The 19,517-nt window shown below is 42.6% G+C and overlaps 1 protein-coding gene across 1 annotated transcript in view; it reads right to left on the bottom strand.

Annotated features, from left to right (window-relative positions):
* The window catches only part of LOC121326735 (tyrosine-protein kinase JAK2-like), a gene marked incomplete at its 3' end in the record, with an annotated part of 87,032 nt that extends 67,719 nt beyond the window's left edge, over nt 1-19,313 (bottom strand). The window contains exon 1 of the mRNA XM_041270172.1: nt 18,836-19,313. The remainder of the gene's footprint in view (nt 1-18,835) is intronic.
* Between the last annotated feature and the right edge of the window lie 204 nt (nt 19,314-19,517).

Here is a 19,517-nt window from a genome sequence, read left to right as displayed (position 1 = left end):
CTTAGCTAAGGACGGTTTACTTGGCACCATGACCAGGTGCTGCGATGTTTGGCTTTAGCATTGGAAGACAAGTGTAACCTGACCAATAAGTTGCCACCAGTTCCATCAAAGCGTTACACACAAAATACAATATTCCTCCATCCAGGAGAGCAACCACCAAGAAAAGGTGTTAAAACCAAGCCTGGCCCAGGACAATTGGAAGCTGCTAGAGACTGGAAGATGGTGGCAGATGTTGGTCAACGGCTTATTTTTCCACCTGAGATTGCTACCACTAACCTTCGACCAGACATTGTCTTGTGGTCTGGATCAGCACGCCTTGTTCATCTGGTAGAGTTAACAGTGCCATGGGAAGATGCTGTGGATGAGGTGTATGAGAGGAAGAAACTCCGGTATGCTCAACTAGCTGCTGAAGAGGAACAGTGAGGATGGAGAGTCCGAGTTTACCCAGTGGAGGTGGGTTGCCGAGGATTTGTGACACACTCTACAATCCGGTCTCAGAGACGTCGGGGTCAGTGGCCAAGAGTTGCGTCACACAGTAAACTTATCTGAAGCAGCAGAAAGGAGCAGCAACTGGCTGTGGTTGAGACGGAAAGATTCAAGCACAATATAAAGAAAGCAACACTGATGTACAGGTAAGTGCTGGGCTGAGCTGAGTGGGGGATGGAGGAGGGTGATGCTGGGACGTCAAAATCACTGTTGAGCCCTCTTGAGGTGTTGTGGGCTAGTCAACGAAACACAGAGAATGGAAGGTGCCCACTTGAAGACCCCAGAGATGTACCCTACTTAGCTCAATCCAGATGGTTGTCATGCTGATGTGCTGGGGAGACCACACTGGGTTAATCCCCGGAGCCAATATCGCAGCCGTTGTGTGTGCTGATGCGCTGGGGAGGCAAAATGAGCTGATCCCTGGAGCCAGCATTGCACTTAAGCAATCAACACCAGAGAGAAGGATAGCTACATCAAATGGAAAACAACGCAAATGGATGGAGATGCAGATGGATCACATTAGTTTACTGCAAAGCTATGTCTTAGTTGGTGCTTATCTTGGCGAGAGCCGAGTTCAAATCGGCATGAAGTTCAACATCTATTCTCATGTAATGGAAAATCATTATATATATATATATATATATATATATATATATATATATATATATATATATATATATATATATATATATATATATATATTATATATATATATGGACACACACACACTTTCAAAATTTTCACCTTTTGTTGCCTTATAGCCTGGAGTTTTTTTTTTTTTTTTTTCATTTATCTACACATCCTACCCCACAACTTCCAAGTGAAAAAATATTAGAAATTTGTAGAACATTAATTAAAAATCAAAACTGAAATAGCTTGGTTGGATAAGTGTCCACCCCTCTTGTAACAGTAATCCTAAATTAGCTCAGGTGTAACCTATCACCTTCAAAATCACACACCAAGTTAAGTGGCCTATATCTGTGTTAAATTATAGTGATTTGCGTGATTTCAGGATAAAATCAGCAGTTCTTGTAGGTTCCCTCTGCTGGGTAATGCATTTCAAAGCAAAGACTCAACCATAAGCACCAAGGCGCTTTCAAAAGAACTCCGGGACAAAGTTGTTGAAAAGCACAGATCAGGAGATGGGTATAAAAAAAATATCAGAGGCCTTGAATATCCCTTGGAGTACAGTCAAGATGATTATTAAGAAGTGGAAGGTGTATGGCACCACTAAGACCCTGCCTAGATCAGGCCATCCCTCCAAATTGGATGACCGAGCAAGAAGGAGACTGATCAGGCTACCAAGAGGCCAATGGCAACTTTGCAAGAGCTGCAGGCTTTTATGGCCAAGACTGGTCAAAGTGTGCATGTGACAACAAGCACTCCACAAATCTGGCCTGTATGGTAGAGTGGCAAGAAGGAAGCCATTACTCAAGAAAGCCCACCTTGAATCGTGTTTGAAGTATGCAAAAAAACACTCAGGAGATTCTGTAGCCATATGACAGTTTTGTTGTCTGACGAAACTAAAATGGAACTTTTTGGCCTAAATGCAAAGCGTTATGTTTGGCGCAAACCCAACACAGCGCATCACCCAAAGAACACCATCCCTACTGTGAAGCATGGTGGTGGCAGCATCATGTTATGAGGATGTTTATCATCGGCAGGGACTGGGGCACTTGTCAGGATAGAAGGGAAAATGAATGGAGCAAAGTACAGAGAAGTCCTTGAGGAAAACCTGCTGCTCTCTGCAAGAAAGCTGAACCTGGGAGGGAAGTTCACCTTTCAGCATAACAATGACCCAAAGCACACAGCCAAAGCTACACTGGAGTGGCTAAGGACCAAAAGCGTACCATGTTGCATACACACACTTTTTATGGAGCTTATGGAGAAATGGTCGTAAAATCGTCGTAAAATCGACTGAATGTTTTTTTTTTAAGCTATTAAAATTGGCCAGGGTGTCCTCGGCTCACCACGCACCAGCGACGCCTGTGGGCTTGCCTGTAAGCTGCCCAGAGCTGCGTTGTCCTCTGACGCTGTATCTCTGGGCTGGCTGCATGGTGGGCAAGCAGAGTGAAAAGAAGCGGTCGGCTGATGGCACACACTTCAGAGGACAGCGTGTGTTCGTCTACGCCGCTTCCAAGTCAGCGCAGGTGTGGTAGCGGTGAGCTGAGCCTAAATACAATTGGATATCTCAAATCAGGAGAAAAAAAATCATGTGTTTAGCTTGTTTTATAGTCAGGTAGCTAGTAGTATTGGCTCGAATTTGCGAACTAGACGTTTTGTGTGCAATTATTATTATTATTATTATTCATTCTCTATGCAGGGCGACCTACAGTTTTTACAAAATGTACATATTTGCGTAGATAGTAAACTAGTTAATTATGAAGACATTTTCAAAGTGCACTTTAGCTACCCAGCATTATTAAATTGTTAATAGATCTGAAACCGGTCTATATTTTTTAAAACGTACATTTCTTTATTTTGTTTTCTGAGTCCACAACACATACTGTTTACAAGTTTAACATTAAGTTATGTATTGTGTCATGGTGCATTTAAAATACGTTTAGGGGAATGTATTTATGGCTTTTAATTGTTATTAGTATTTTAATGTTAATGCTTTGTATTTCTGAAAATAGTCCTGAATCGTCGAACAACATGGAAGACTTGAATTCAAGCCTTGAAAACACTGCCTGATGGAATGAAAGATGGAGGAGAGGCGTGATCAAGCTGGTCTGGCAGGTGTTCCTGAAGGAAGCAATTCTGCATGTACAGACACAGTATTCATTACATTTCCTACCAAATAAAAATAATATAATGATACTTGATGTAATGAAATTAATTGATTACAACTACCTTTGTGAAATCAGAAACTTTATTATTCAGGCTGATTTGAAAAAGTATGCCAGTAGGCCCAGTGACACTAGTCAAATGCTGCATGGTAATAAGTAAAGAAAATGCAAGGAGTTACTACTTTATGTGGGAGGTGCTACCAATTAGCTTCAGTTCCTATAGTAAGGAATTTAAGAATAGTTAGTCATGTATTGCCTTTTGTATATTCATATACCTGTTTTGTTTCCCAAAGAACTTACTTCCCTTTTGAAAACTGATAATAATAAATTGAATAATTTGACATTACAGCAGCAATTGTTTCACAGTGATTTATTTAGAATGTAAAAATACAATATGCAATATTGTTTAATTGTCTGATCTAAAGATAAATTATTAAAAGTATATACTGACCAAATTAATTTGACTGTAAATATTATAAAACAGTTTGGGGTAAAAAAATAAAACATTAAAAAATTAAAAATTACATAAGAATCCATGCAAGAGTGGGAGGAAGACGGATTCTCTTCTTTGTAACTGGGCAAAGGAGCATCATTCTTTTGTTTTAAAAATGCAAAAGCAGAATCAAGAATAGGGGGAATGGGGGGGGTGTGGGAGTGATGCAAGGCATAACTGGAGAAAATTACAACTGCCAGGAATTGCTAGTTCTTGGTGGTCTGGAAAGAAATATGAGTGAAATTGCTTCTGGTTACAGACACTCCTCTCCCCAGCCACCCTACTTTCCTCAGCCACACATAACCCCCTCAGTCACATCTCTGTCCTTCGTCACATATAGCCACTCAGCCACGCATGGCTTCTCCAAGTGCCTCAAGCACAGATACATACAGTCCAAAAGCATTAAATCACAGCTTCACATCACAAGCAGGAGATGAGGATCATGTGCATAAGGAAACTGAATACTACGGCTTAAGCATGCTTTGTAACTTACTTTAATTTATTTGGGGTATTAAGTTGCATTTTTCTTTTTTCATTAGATAATTTTGATTTAACAAAGTATGCATCTGGAATAACAGTGCTAAATACAACTTAGAAGAACAAAAAATAAATGTTACAAATTGTAATCTAATTATTTCCATAATTGTAAAAGTGTTATTTTTTTAGTTTGATGTTTCCTCTGCTATCAGCCTTTATTTGCTTTCACCGGTGGAAGTTTTTTTTTTTTTTTTAACAATATTTTACAGTAAGGCATCAGAAATCAATAGGTAAACAAATGTACATATTTTTTAGCATTGTTTAATTATTTTTGATGTTTAAAACAAAATATAAACCCAGAGAAGGAAACATCTGTATTGTGCCATATTAACATGACTTCCTGCAATGCTAAGTTAATTTTTTGTTTCTATTTGTTATTACTACATGATCAAACAAAGATGTTACACAGTATTGTGATCATGTTCATTTCAAATTAAAATGAGTAGATGGTGTGCTCAACCCAAAGTCTTGAAGTCTTCAGACATATCATAGAACTACAAAGAGGGAAGTTTTCAGCTAAGTAGACAGTAAGGGGTTCTCCAATTTCTGCGCCTCTACCTGCTGTTGTGATGTTGTGGCGACAAACTGGTTTTGGTAGCCTCACTTCTTCTGCCTGAATTTCTTCTAGCCACTGCCCTGATGTGTACGCTTTACTTTTCTCGCACAAATTATTGAGACCACAACAGGTGGCTATGACATAGGGAAGTGAAAATCGCTCCTCTTAGATAGACAACGCCATCTTGCCTGAAGCCTCCCAAATGCTATCTCTACCACTATCCTAGCAGAGCTCATGTAAACATTAACTGACTCCTGTGCAGGTGTCATTTGGGGAGAATTGATGTACCCCTTCATTAGCCGCTCAAGTAATGGGTACGCTGGGTCTCCGAGGGTGAACACTGGAATTTCATGTTCACCAATCATTCTGGGGTGCTGTCTGAATAAGAAAAAAATATTGCAAACACTTTTAGTTTTTTATAATTATTAGTATAATTGTAAATATGTTAATACTGCAAGTCATTTTTATACAACTAGTGTAAAATTATAAAAAAAATAGTGAATACAGTAAACACTGAACCAATTTAATTATATTTTGTTTATAATTGTGTTCTATTAAGATGATTGAACAAATAAACGTTTACTAAATTACACTGTGTGTTTTATGAAAAACTTGAATCAATAACGTCTAACCTAATTAGTATCTTACCGAGGGCAATCGATCCGAATGTTGGTATATTTTGGAACTCTTTAATAAGTTTGCATCATGTGCACAACCTGGCATGGAGCAATTAATGTTTCGGAAACTGCAGGAAAAAAGCAAAATCAAATGACTCAACACACCTGTGCTTCTTTTTGTTTGTCTCATGCAAAACTGGCAATTAAATGCCATTGAGCATTAATCTGCAGTACAGGGTTTGAGCAAAGGTGTTGTTTTTAACACATTACTGAGTGTGATTAAGAACAACATATGTTGTGAGTTAATTTTAACACAGGCATTGTGTTGGCCATTGTGTTGGAACACAACCTTATAAACAGATTTGTCTATAACAAAAATACGTTGTGCTTGACAAACACTTTTTTTAGAATATATATATATATATATATATATATATATATATATATATATATATACACATACAAACACACACACACACAAAATGTCCTTATTCACATTCAGTAATGTGTTAAAAATAACATAATTGTTACTTTAAATATAGTTTCACTATTGTTCCCTAATGTTACAAGGTTTCATACATTTTCATGGCATCACTAAAGAAGAGATTGTGCAGTGACCACTAAAGTTTCGCATAAACTAAAATAACTGGTTTACTGCTCTAAGTTGCATTAAACACAGGGTAGCGACTATTAATATTAATGATGTAGTTTACCAGCATGAGTCATCAACAACAGCTTGCAGGATTATAGACGCCCATCCTTTTCTATTTATGAAGTCACAGTATCCACCACATGGAGGGAGAATGGGGATGTGGGTAGTGGGTACCATCTATGCATCCGATGACCTGTGGTATCCCACTCATTTACTCAGAACAGGAAGCTATATCTATTGCCTCTTCATTTGTGGGGAGTCAAATAAGCCTGGGGTGAAATTCTACGACGAACATACACAAATTTTTGGACCGTACTTTTGTGCAGACCAAACTGATTGGCTACTACTCTGTATTCGGAATTACTTCCTAATTTATACAACAGAATTGCCACTCTCATATTTAAAAGTAAAGGCTTTCTTACATATTCGTGTGAGGGACTCATGAAACAGGTAACTATGATGTGATAGGTGTTACAGAAACGTGGTTATCTGAGAGTGATGGGGACGAATATAATATTTGTGGGTATACACTGTATAGGAAAGACAGGCAGGACAGAAGAGGAGGAGGGGTAGCGCTATACATAAGAAACAGTCTTGAAGCCCAGGTGTTAACCATGAACAAAGAAAATAAAACCGAATCAATATGGGTCAGAATAACAGACAAAAATTCAAAAGGCATAATAATAGGAGCATGCTATAGACCGCCAGATTCAGACGGTGAGCACAATAATCTGTTATACAATGACATTAGAAATGTGTGTAGCAAAGGAGAAGCCATACTAATGGGGGATTTCAACTTCCCCCAAATAAAATGGGAAAACCCGGTGGGTAGCGCGAAGGATGAAATAGAAATGGTGGAAATGACAAATGACTGCTTCCTAACACAATTTGTCAAGGCACCGACTAGAGGGGAGGCATGCCTTGATTTAGTCTTTTCAAATAACGAAGATAGAATAACTAAAACAGAGGTCAGAGAACCACTGGCAAACTCAGACCACAACATGGTCTCATTTGAAGTGTTTTTTAAATCCCCAAAAGTAAATACTAAAGCTAAGGTTTACAATTTTAGAAAAGCAAACTATGAAGGCATGAAACAGAGACTAACAGAAGTAGATTGGAGTAAAATAGAGAAAACACCCACAGAAGAAGGATGGTTGTTCTTCAAAAACGTAGTACTAGAGGCGCAAAACAATTATATCCCTAAAGTAGACAAATCTAAATGTAAAACTAAATTGCCAAAATGGTTTAATAGATCAATTAAAAAAAATATTCAGCGAAAAAAGGCACTTTACAGAGCATTAAAAAAGGACCAAAAAGAAAGTACACAGAAAGAGTACACAGAACTGCAAATGCAAGTCAAAAAGGAAGTTAGAAAGGCCAAGAGAGAAATAGAAATGAACATTGCTAAGGGAGCTAAAACCAATTCCAAAATGTTTTTCCAATATTACAACAGCAAGAGAACATTCAAAGAGGAGATTAAATGTTTAAGAGATACAAATGGCAAAATCATAGAGGAAGAAAAAAAAATAGCAAATATGTTAAATGATTACTTTTCACAAGTTTTTACAAAGGAAGATACTGACAACATGCCCCACATGTCATCCAGTTCCTATCCAGTTTTAAATAACTTTAGCATAACTGAGGCAGAAGTGTTAAAGGGACTAGGAGCTCTTAAAATAAACAAATCCCCTGGGCCGGATGAGATCCTCCCAGTAGTACTCAAAGAAATGAAAGAAGTAATTTACAAACCGCTAACCAAGATCATGCAGCAGTCTCTTGACACAGGGGTGGTACCGACAGACTGGAAAATTGCAAACGTAATACCGATCCACAAAAAGGGAAACAAAACTGAACCAGGTAACTACAGACCAGTAAGCCTGACTTCTATTATATGCAAACTTATGGAAACTATAATAAGATCCAAAATGGAAAATTACCTATATGGTAACCTGGGAGACAGTCAACATGGTTTTAGGAAAGGGAGATCGTGCCTAACTAACTTGCTTGATTTTTTTGAGGATGCAACATCGATAATGGATAATTGCAAAGCATATGACATGGTTTATTTAGATTTCCAGAAAGCTTTTGACAAAGTCCCGCACAAAAGATTAATTCTCAAACTGAACGCAGTTGGGATTCAAGGAAACACATGTACATGGATTAGGGAGTGGTTAACATGTAGAAAACAGAAAGTACTGATTAGAGGAAAAACCTCAGAATGGAGTGTGGTAACCAGCGGTGTACCACAGGGATCAGTATTAGGTCCTCTGCTATTCCTAATCTACATTAATGATTTAGATTCTGGTATAGTAAGCAAACTTGTTAAATTTGCAGACGACACAAAAGTAGGAGGAGTGGCAAACACTGTTGCAGCAGCAAAGGTCATTCAAAATGATCTAGACAAGATTCAGAACTGGGCAGATACATGGCAAATGACATTTAATAGAGAAAAGTGTAAGGTACTGCACGCAGGAAATAAAAATGTACATTATAAATATCATATGGGAGATATTGAAATTGGAGAAGGAATCTATGAAAAAGACCTAGGAGTTTTTGTTGACTCAGAAATGTCTTCATCTAGGCAATGTGGGGAAGCTATAAAAAAGGCTAACAAGATGCTCGGATACATTGTGAAAAGTGTTGAATTTAAATCAAGGGAAGTAATGTTAAAACTGTACAATGCACTTGTAAGACCTCATCTTGAATATTGTGTGCAGTTCTGGTCACCTCGCTATAAAAAAGATATTGCTGCTCTAGAAAGAGTGCAAAGAAGAGCGACCAGAATTATTCCGGGCTTAAAAGGCATGTCATATGCAGACAGGCTAAAAGAATTGAATCTGTTCAGTCTTGAACAAAGAAGACTACGTGGCGACCTAATTCAAGCATTCAAAATTCTAAAAGGTATTGACAGTGTCGACGCAAGGGACTTTTTCAGCCTGAAAAAAGAAACAAGGACCAGGGGTCACAAATGGAGTTTAGAAAAAGGGGCATTCAGAACAGAAAATAGGAGACACTTTTTTACACAGAGAATTGTGAGGGTCTGGAATCAACTCCCCAGTAATGTTGTTGAAGCTGACACCCTGGGATCCTTCAAGAAGCTGCTTGATGAGATTTTGGGATCAATAAGCTACTAACAACCAAACGAGCAAGATGGGCCGAATGGCCTCCTCTCGTTTGTAAACTTTCTTATGTTCTTATCACAGAGATTCTGAAAGGATAATCTGGTCAACCAAAAATTCTCTCTCCAATCGGTGTCATAAAAATGGGTCATAACAATCCTTTCCCAATACCAATACCAGTCCTTACTTCAAACCTTCATCCACAGCCTTTTCTTTGAACGTTCACTGACACCCCCAAATGCCAAAATTAAAATCAAGCCTTCAATACTTAGTGTTGCAAACCTCATGGTATTTCTACCGCTTCTGCGGGCAAATTACATTAAAGCCTGAAACTGCTGATTTCTGTTTGCTTGCATTAGCATCCAGGGTGCGAAAACGGCTTTTAGAAATAATAAGATATTCATTTTGGAGAGAAAGAAAGTGGCCTGTAACGGTACTGAGGGAATCCCGTGTTCAAGTACACTCTGCGTTTTCTGCAGAACTGATCAAGATAGACTGGAGCTACGTTTTTCGCTCCTTTTTTTATAGGTAAGTATTGAATGTATTGTTATATGGTGCATAAGCATAAAAAGCAACACATTTATGCTCTTGAATAACATAATACAAAGCACTCTCTATTATTATTATTACTATTATTCATTGTGATGATAATACTACTACTACAACTACTGCTAATAAGAAGTTAAAGTCTGAATGTATTTTTAATAGCTGATGAAACTGCACATGTTGTCCAGTCTTAAAATGAAGTGACACTTCAGAAAAATGTATGCAAAACTGGTAATACACTGTACCACAATAAGATATGCGGTAAAGGCCGATTCCCGATTCATTTGGTCGATTTCTGTTCTATTGCAGATGCGCTCTGTTCCAATTAGTACTTAGCTGGCACATGCAAATACCCTGCGTTTTTCAAATACTTAAATCAATGTATACAGTTGGATTGATCAGAATTCTTATTAGATTTTCATGTAAAACACAGAAAAGTGAAGTTTTAAGAAAATCAGTTTTCTGATTTAGCTTCCCAAAAACTATATTGTTCAGAAAACGCTTTGTCATGTAAACATACCGAGTGTGCTACATGGCCAGTAATATTCGGAATACTGAATAATCCAAACATATATTCAGACATGTAAACAGCATATTTGGAATATGAAGAGGAATATTCTCCCTTTGCACATTCGGAATGTTGGAGGTGGCATATTCCACTAGTATGCGGATTACTAGTGGAAAATACAGCCATGTAAACAGCATATTCCAACTATGAAACGTAACCCACAACAGACACAAGCAATAACAAATACAGCAGTAAACATGACGGCACGTGCGAGAAAACAGTTATTTTTGGTCGGATGAGGAGACATCACTTTTATTAAGGACTGAAAATTGGTAAAACAGCTTAATGGCAAGAAACAGAGATGTGCAAGTGTGCTAAAAAGGATGGCAGAAAAAAACATGAAGGGAGATTTGAGAGAAAAGTGGATCAAGTTTGTCATCGATGTGAAGCTTTAAAAGCACAGTACTTTAAAGCAAAAAAAACAAAACAAAACAAAACAAAAAAAAACAAACAAACAAACAGACAGAACAGGTGTGGCACAAATCTGTCAATTTTTCCTTACTTCAACCTTATGAATGACATACTGGGTAATCGTCCTTTCACTTCACCGACCCGGTGTAGAATGCAAAAGTGAATCCCATGAGTGCGCCCCTTCAGTACAGCAGTGTGCCTTTAACATGTGCAGGGCATGCAATGTAAAGGGAGACGATGGAACAAACCTTGAGTTAAACATTTTAAAACTACAAGAAATAAGCACATATTGTACATTGTCCTCTTTGTAAGCTTTTCCCACGTCTGTACTTTTGTTGTAGGTGTGTTTATTCACACAACTTTTTACTCACATTACAAATTTGATGGTAAGTACGTAAACTAGGTGCTGTATTCAATGTTTTATTTAGTGTAGCGCTGTATACCTCTACCAAGTACAAAATTTACAACAAAACAAAAAGGAAAATGTATTTATTATGTAAATATCTAACGTTAGGTTATTACCAATCCCTGGTTCCCTGAAAGAGAATGACAACCATTACCGAATCGGAAAGAGCCGTCTCTGACCGCCAATCACTGAGCATATAAAAAAAAACTGCCCCATCAGGGCCCTGCTGTAAGGGTGAAGTCCCGCCCACCTCCTGTTGAAGAGGGACATCCTCACAGTAGCACATCGCCATTTTCCTTCGAAACCAGAGGTCAGCTGGGGACATGACCTCAAAGGGTAATGCTTGTCATTCTCTTTCAGGGAACCAGGGTTATGGTAATAACCTAACATTCCCTTTCAATGGAATTACAACCATTACCGAATGGGAAAGCTGTACCAAAGCTGTCATAGCTCCAAATTACCAACAGTACAACCCCACGGCGATAGCCTCAGAGCCCACATGTCGCCTAAGGACATGCCGCCTGCAACACTCTAGAGCTCAGAGAGGGTCTCGCTCGATTTGCAACATCAAGGCGGTAAAAACACGAAAATCTCTGACTACCTGTCCATGTAGCAGCATTGCATAGCTCATCTAAGGAGGCGCCATGAAGGAAAGCCCATGAAGTTGCCTGGCCCCTGGTAGAATGGGCCGTAATGTCCCCCGGTAAGGGGGAGTCCATCTGTTCATACGCCAAGCGTATAGCATCTGCCACCCAGTGCACTAGACATTGCTTCGATAGGGCCTGACCTCTAGAGCGGGACCCACAGCAGACAAACAGCTGGTTGGACTGTCTCCAGGATGCCGTCCTATCCAGGTAACAGCGCAGAGCCCGAACTGGGCAGAGCGTTTGCTGTCTACGGTCCTCCTCTGGCTCATGAGGGGGAGGTCTGAAAGTTTCCAAAACCACTGGTTGGTTAATATGGAATGGAGATACCACCTTTGGCAAAAAGGCTGGATTTGTTCTTAATGTTACCTGCGAGTCATTTCCAGTGAAAGCCGTACATGTGTCATCAATGTACAGAGCATGAAGCTCACTTACTCGTCTGATAGACGTAAGGGCTATTAAAAACGCCACCTTCAAGGAAACGGCGCAATTCTGCTGACGCCATGGGCTTGAATGGGGGACCCATAAGGACCCGCAGTACCAGTTCTAGATCCCACTTGGGGACCATACTTTTCATGGGAGGACGAAGCCTCTGAGCCCCTTTAAGAAATTGCACTGCCAGGAAATTTCCCCCAGGGGACACAGAGTCAATTTCGTCGTGGCACACTGATATTGCTGCCAGATATACCGTCAAAGCAGATGCTGATTTTCCTGCGTCAAACAAGTGTTGCAAGAAGGTTAATATAGTCTCAATAGGGCAGGTCACAGGATTGTGACTTTCGGCAATGCACCAGTCATGGAAAACTTTCCATTTGTATGAGTACTGGGATCTCGTGGTCGGCGCCCTAACAGACAAGCAAACCTCGTCTGAATAGACGGCTCCGTTCAACAGCCAGACCCAGAGTTGGAGCTGGACTGGGTTCAGGTGCCATAATAGCCCCTCCGCTTGACTCAGGAGGACCTTGCGCAGCGGGAGCTGCCACGGCTGACCTGACCAACATGTCAGAGAGAAGAGCAAACCAGGGGCGTCTCAGTCATCTAGGTGCAACCAGCAAAACCTGTGCTCTCTCCACCCTGATCCTCTCTACTGTCAGGTGTAATAATGGCAGTGGAGGGAACACACATAAGAGCCCCTGTGGCCAGGGGTAAGCTAGCACGTCTACTCCCAGGGGGCCCAGTCTCTCTACATGGAGAACCATAGGGGGCAACGAGTGGCAAAGAGGTTGACCCGTTCAGTATGAAACCTCTCCCAAATCTGTTTCACCACTTGAGGATTCAGTCTCTGAGCTGTCTGGAACTCTTCTGGACAGGAGGTCTGCTGCCGTGTTGTCCACAACGGGCAGGTGAACCGCCGCGATGGAACGCAAGTTTCTGTGCGTCCAGAACAGGAGTTTGTGCGCTGCCTGGTGAAGGCCTGGCGAGCGCAGGCCGCTTTGGTGGTTCATGTAGGCTACGACTGTGTTATTGTCCGTCCGGACAAGCACGTTTGTGCGCTAATTGCTGACGAAAAATGTGATAACTTCCATCGACCTCTTATCCCTCTCCCATTACAGACCACTCCTCAGCCAAAGCTGGAGGCATCTGTAGTGACTACTTCCCTTCCGTGAGGGGATCCAAGGAGAGATCCATGGCACAGATTGCCAGGACAGAGCTACTACTCCAGTGTCTTCCAGCATTATCTTGGGCCGGGTGCACCTTGAGTGCATTTACCCAGGCTTGAAGCGGGCGCATTCTCAGCAGCCCTATTGGAAGGATTCTCGAAGCGGCTGCCATCAGCCCAAACAACTTTTGATATATTTTGACCTGTAGGAGTGCATTCTCTCTGAATAGGGAGTGTGTGGCCTCCAACGACCGAATCCTGTCTTCCGACAGTGAAGCAAGCATGCTCACAGAGTTCAGTTTGATCCCCAAGAACACTGTAGACTGAGACGGTAAGAAGTTGCTCTTCTGTTGAGGTTCTGAGAGCCTGACCTGTTTTGTGTGCCCCTCTGCGCGTGCTTTGGAATGCGCACAAACTAGCCAATCGTCCAGATAGTTCAGGATCCGAATACTCAGCAGTCTGAGTGGAGCAAGTGCTGCATCCATGCACTTTGAAAATGTGCGGAGCACCAGCGAGAGGCCAAATGGCAGCACGCAGAATTCATACGCAATGCCAAGCGAAGCGCAGATATTTTCTGTGCTTGAGACAGATCAGGACGTGAAAGTAGGCGTCTTGCAGGTCGATCGATGTGAACCAGTCGCCCGGTTGGACGGACTGGAGAATACTCTGTGCTGTCAATATGTTGAACTTCCTCTGTTTGAGGAACAAGTTGAGGACCCTGAGGTCCAGAATTGGCCTGAAACCGCCATCCCTCTTGGGCACCAGGAATTACCTGGAGTAAAAGCTGCTGAGGGCATCGCTTGGACTTACCAAGCATACAGCGTTCTTCTGTTGGAGTGGCGATCTCCTGTTGGGTGGGCCTATGCGGAATTGTAGAGTGTATCCGTGTCTCATTGTCCTGGGTGCAGCCTTGTCATGGGTCGTTGCCGTTGGTCAGTCCGGTTGTGGGGGGGTTTGGTGGCAGCCGGGGCCCCTCAGGGGCGGTCTCCCTTGGGCTTGGGAGGGGGTGGGTTTTTCTTAGGCCGCGGCCTCGGTGTCCAGCCGAAGAATCTGTTACCCCTGGCCGACGGTGGTCCCTTGCTGACAGCTCTGCCTCTGCCTGCTTGTCTGCTCTGAGGTGGAGGGTAGTGTTCAAGCCCTTTTGCCCCAGCAGGCTGTGAATGCCACCTTGGGCACTGACGGTAAGCCAGAAGGCATGAGAATTTAGAGGCGACCTCCATGGCTTGGGGGACCTCTCAAGGCTCACATCGACGGTCGCCCCAAAAGTCTGCCCCGGTGTAATGGGGACATCCAGTAATGCCACCCTCTCTGCCTCCACAACCTTGGCTTGCGTCAGTCACAAATGCGGCCACCATCGCCCTCCCTGATGCCTGGCCTAACTCCCCCATTAGGTCAGTCATCACCTTTGCCACCACCTGGAGCTCCCTTATGTCTGTCTCTGTGGAACTTTCCTGCAACCGCTCTGCTAACTGGGTTTGATAGAGCACCAGTATAGCCATGGAGTTCGCTGCTCTAACTGAAAGCGCTGCTGATACACTTTCTTTAGCATGGCACCCGTTGTCCTGCAAGGCTTAGACAGCCAGGTTGGGTCCTTATCCCGCTTGGCGAAGGTGGAACATTGCACCAATACCGTGACCCTGTCCCCGATAGTGGGGAACGTGCCTAGGCCCGCTTCTTGGACTCCTGCAGTGTGCAGTAGAGACTCTGCTGTTCTGGAGGCTGAGGGGGCAGACGCTGGGTTGCTCCAGGAGGAACGCACCAATGAAGTCCTGGCACAAAGGGAGGCCTTGCTGTGTTTGCCCTTTTTTCTGGAGGAAGTGGTTTCCCTTTCCCTCCTGCTCTGCCGGCCAGGGAATGTCTATGGCTGCAGCTGCACACTGCATTATCTCCCGGATCTCTTCCCACTGCAACACATGCGGCAAGGAGCCCCCCACTGTGGCTTGCCCGATGGAAGTGGCTGGGTCCGAGACATCTGACCTTGACACGTGAAGGACAGCACGTCTGGGCTAGGAGGTCTAGGTGTTGGGGATGGGGAACGAGACTGTGGGTGTTGGGGCTGCCCGATGGTAGAGGGCAGTCTGCCCTGCGATTTGAGTAGGATTTCTAGCACCGTCTGCTGACCCCTTACAGTTTCCGCTAGCTCAGCAAAGCGCTACTCAGCCGAGATTGGGCGCCTCTGAGGCGACTCCAGTGGGGATCGTCTGTGCCTGTGCGGGGAAGGACAGCGGTGCCTGCGCAGCGACCGCATGTCCCCTGGTGAGCGCCCCTTCGAGCGGTACAGCCTCGCCGGTGACCATCTCGCCTCCCCTGAGAGGTGTCTGCGGTGGTGGGGAAGGGGAGGGTGACCCAGGTGTGAGGGACAGCTCTCTGGTCACTGTGTCGGGGGAGGTCCTAGAGGATCTCTGCGGAGGGCCTTGGACCATGGACCTCATTCTGCCATGGCTCGGAGAGAGAGACTCTGCTGGGGATAGGGCTGCTGTGCTTTGTTCTTTTTGAGAACTTCCTGAACGGACAGCAGTCCAGCTCACCTGCCAGTGCTTTAGCCGCATGGCCCTAAGCATCTGGCGCAGGATCGGTTCACCTTCCCCCGGGCAGCTTCGTTGCGCACTGGTGGAAACCAGCGGAGGACCCAGTTGACTGCACTGACATGGCATCGTAGGCGGGCCTGCTGCGCTCAGTGCCGAGATCGAGTGGTCGGTGCAGCATCAATCTGCGCCGAGGTCTGTGCCAATGGGTAGCGCGGTCGGTGCCGGGCTGCAGACACCCCCAAAGCTATTCACTGGTGCCAAATCAGTCGGCGTCAAGAAGAGCGCTGTCACTGCTGAGTGGTCGGTGCCGAGTCAATCGGTGCAGAGGTCACTGCCGATGGTTCGCGTGGTCAGTGCCAGGCTGTAGACGGCTCTTAAGAGGTTCACCGGTGCCGAGTCAAATCGTTGCCGAGGAAAACACTGTCAGTGCCGAACAGTCGGTGCCGAGTCAAATGGTGCCGAGGTCGGTGCTGATGGTCGGCACGGTTGGCGACGGGCTGTAGGTGGCGCCGAAGATGGTTACACTGGTGCCAAGTCAATCGGGGTCGGGTAGACGCTGTTTCTCCAAGCCTAAAGGTCGGCGCGAAAACCACGGTCGATGCCGGGGTATGCAGCAGATTCAGCCAGCGCGGTCACCAAGGGCAAGTGCAGCCGCACTAGATGAGCCCGGGACTTGAGAGGGGCGCTAGGCCTGAGCCGTTTTTTTTTTTCTTGTGGTCGCTGTGGCCGATTAAATTGGCATAGAGGATGACGGCGCGAGCCCGCAGGGTCTCCTTACAGCACCAGAACAGCTGTCAACACGGTATGGCAAACTACACAAGGCCTCGTGCAGTGAAAGAAAGCAAAGACCGCTTACCAATCTCAACGAGGAGTCGAAACCCGCTCTAGTCAGTAAACTGACGCGAGAATTCGGTAGAAGCACTCTCAAAAACGATCGAAAGTGTGATTCTACCGTGGATAAATTAAATTTGACAGTATTAAACCAACAAATCAGCCAAATTCGGACAAAGAAAGCATGAATCAGTCTGTGACCTGTCTCAGTGAAGTTAGAGAGAAAATGGTGATATGTTACTATGAGGACATCCCTCTTCAACAGGAGATGGGAGGGACTTCCCCCTCACAGCAGGGCCCTGATAGGGCAGCTTTTTTATATATGCTCAGTGATTGACGGTGAGGGAGGGCTCTTTCCCCATTCGGTAATGGTTGTCATTCCATTGAAAGGGAACTATCTCACAGGGTGCACTATCGCATCAGCACGGTGGACATCGGGTTTGAAGAAGAAAGTTGCCTTGACCTGCTGACTAACTAAACTGAAGGAAAATTATTCTATCAGTATGTCATCACATTATAGTATATTAGCTATTTGCAAATTGCCACTCACCAGTAGGTAGCGTGGCGCTGTACAGATACAGAATAAATGTTCTTACAATTTGAGTACAAAAGAAAAAAACTAATAAATACATGCTAAATCTGCAAATAAACATCTAAATTTAAAAACCGCATATATTTATATACAATTGCAGCTCAACAAAAATTCAATCAAATGCTCTTTGAAAAAGTAACTGTGCATGTGATGACAATTTATACACACAAACACAGTATTTGCTTTATTTATTTGTTTACTATGGTTATTCTACTGTACATTTGTTTACTGTAGGCGCTGGTGCTTGGCTAAACAGGGGCAACTCATCTTCAATCTGTCGCCTTGTTATATTAATAAAGACATAAGCGTGCATGTCTGCGTGAGCACATTGCACTGAATTCTCAAAATATTACTACATTCCATATCTGAAACAAAAAAAAACTAAAACAAACAGAAATATACGTCCACACCACCAGCTATTTTCAATGAACTATTCTACTACAATCAGCACTCTTGGTTTGCAGTGGCAAGCAAGGTACGCGTGTGTTAATTGTATAAAAGCAATATTCTGTTTACCATGTAAACGCAGAATATGAAAGGAATAAGAGAATTCCGCCAGCATTTGGAATATTCTAGTATTCCAAATATTTAATATTTGTGACACGTGTGATGTGTAAATGTACTATGACTGTTATGGGCTTTTGCTTTATTATAGCGACTTTCAGATCTGAAAAGTTGGCAACACTGCCCACAGGGTTCATTCTACAAACTGATACCGAACCAACAACAACATATATGCATTTGTAACGTACTCTCAGTAAACTGTACAGTTCAACCTACCCTGGTGTCCGTCTCATTCTCGTACACAGCGAGACACATAATACCAGCTTCACTTGTTTGTATAGGACCTCACATCCCCTGCAAGATCAACACTATTTTCCTATCGGGTCGTATAATTAACGTATGTGGTCCTACTCAAGTAAAAGAGATCCCTCAAAATATAAATACAATGTAGCCTCTGTGCAGTTCTGACTTATCTGACGTGGTTGTGTTAATTAGGCCTCGAAAATGGGGATGTAGTGATTTTAAAGAAAACGAAACCACTCTACACTTTTCCAATCTACGTTGAGAACCACAAATAACTGCCTTGTTAAACGAATGTTTTTTCCTGGTTTTAAGACCGACTTCATTCGACTCTTGAAAATACTTTTATCATGTAAACTAAAGAAATCTGTCACAGGGGAGCGACGGGCCCACCGCAACATCTTCCTTCCTTGGACATCTTCCTTCCTTGGCTCTCGGGAAACGCAGTTTGCTGCTGTTTCATTTACGCATTTTAGAGTTAATACAAGTTTGCAATAGTGTGAGCTTCAGGTTTTACATTTACACAACTTAAAAAAAAAAAAAAAAAAAAAAAAAAAAAAAAAATCTAATTACATTACAAACACGTCACGCAGAAAAAACAGGCAAATGTTGTTTACCCTAAACAAGTTGACAAATTAAAACAATGTCATACTCACTTGGTTTGTTGTTTTCAGTTGTGACTTGAATTAAATCTTCTCTTTTTTATATTCCTTTAAGATTCCAGTTATTTTTTAGTTTCCACCGAAACTACGTCCTCACTCAGGTTGTTTTGACGGCGTGGTAAAAGAAAATATGGTATACAGTACTTCATTGCATATCGTCACTGTAATTGTATAAATTTGGACGCGTTACTCTTCATCCAGACAACCCCAGAACTTCACATCAAGTACTGAAATGTATTAAATTCACTCTTCAGTCAGCTTAGCACACGATTGCTAGAGGCCTAGTTTTCCCCTGATCACTGTTTAGGTGAGAGCCACGTCTCGGAGATAATAGAAAATGTTTAATTTTTCGTCTTCCAATATTGCAGAGTACTCCTTGAATGTACTGCTTATTGCGTATCCACACACGAAAGCAGCTCTCTCAATGTGGGATGACAGAATTTCAAAAAGGCGGAGTCAAACAGATCTTGCCACACTGTATATATAAAACAGAAAAAAAAATTCAAACTATTTGGTGCCAAAAGATAAACTCGCCCTACTTTTTCATGGCTTTTTGCAATGTGAACTGCTGGAACGGCAACGACCCTTCCAAACAAACAATACATACCTACATACTATCTTTATAAACTAGTCTGTATTTTACATTTATATCACTGTTTCAAAAACATACAAAACT

This window comes from Polyodon spathula, chromosome 2, assembly GCF_017654505.1.
Source record: "Polyodon spathula isolate WHYD16114869_AA chromosome 2, ASM1765450v1, whole genome shotgun sequence".
NCBI lineage: Eukaryota > Metazoa > Chordata > Actinopteri > Acipenseriformes > Polyodontidae > Polyodon > Polyodon spathula.
This window is presented reverse-complemented; position numbering and strand designations above follow the sequence as displayed.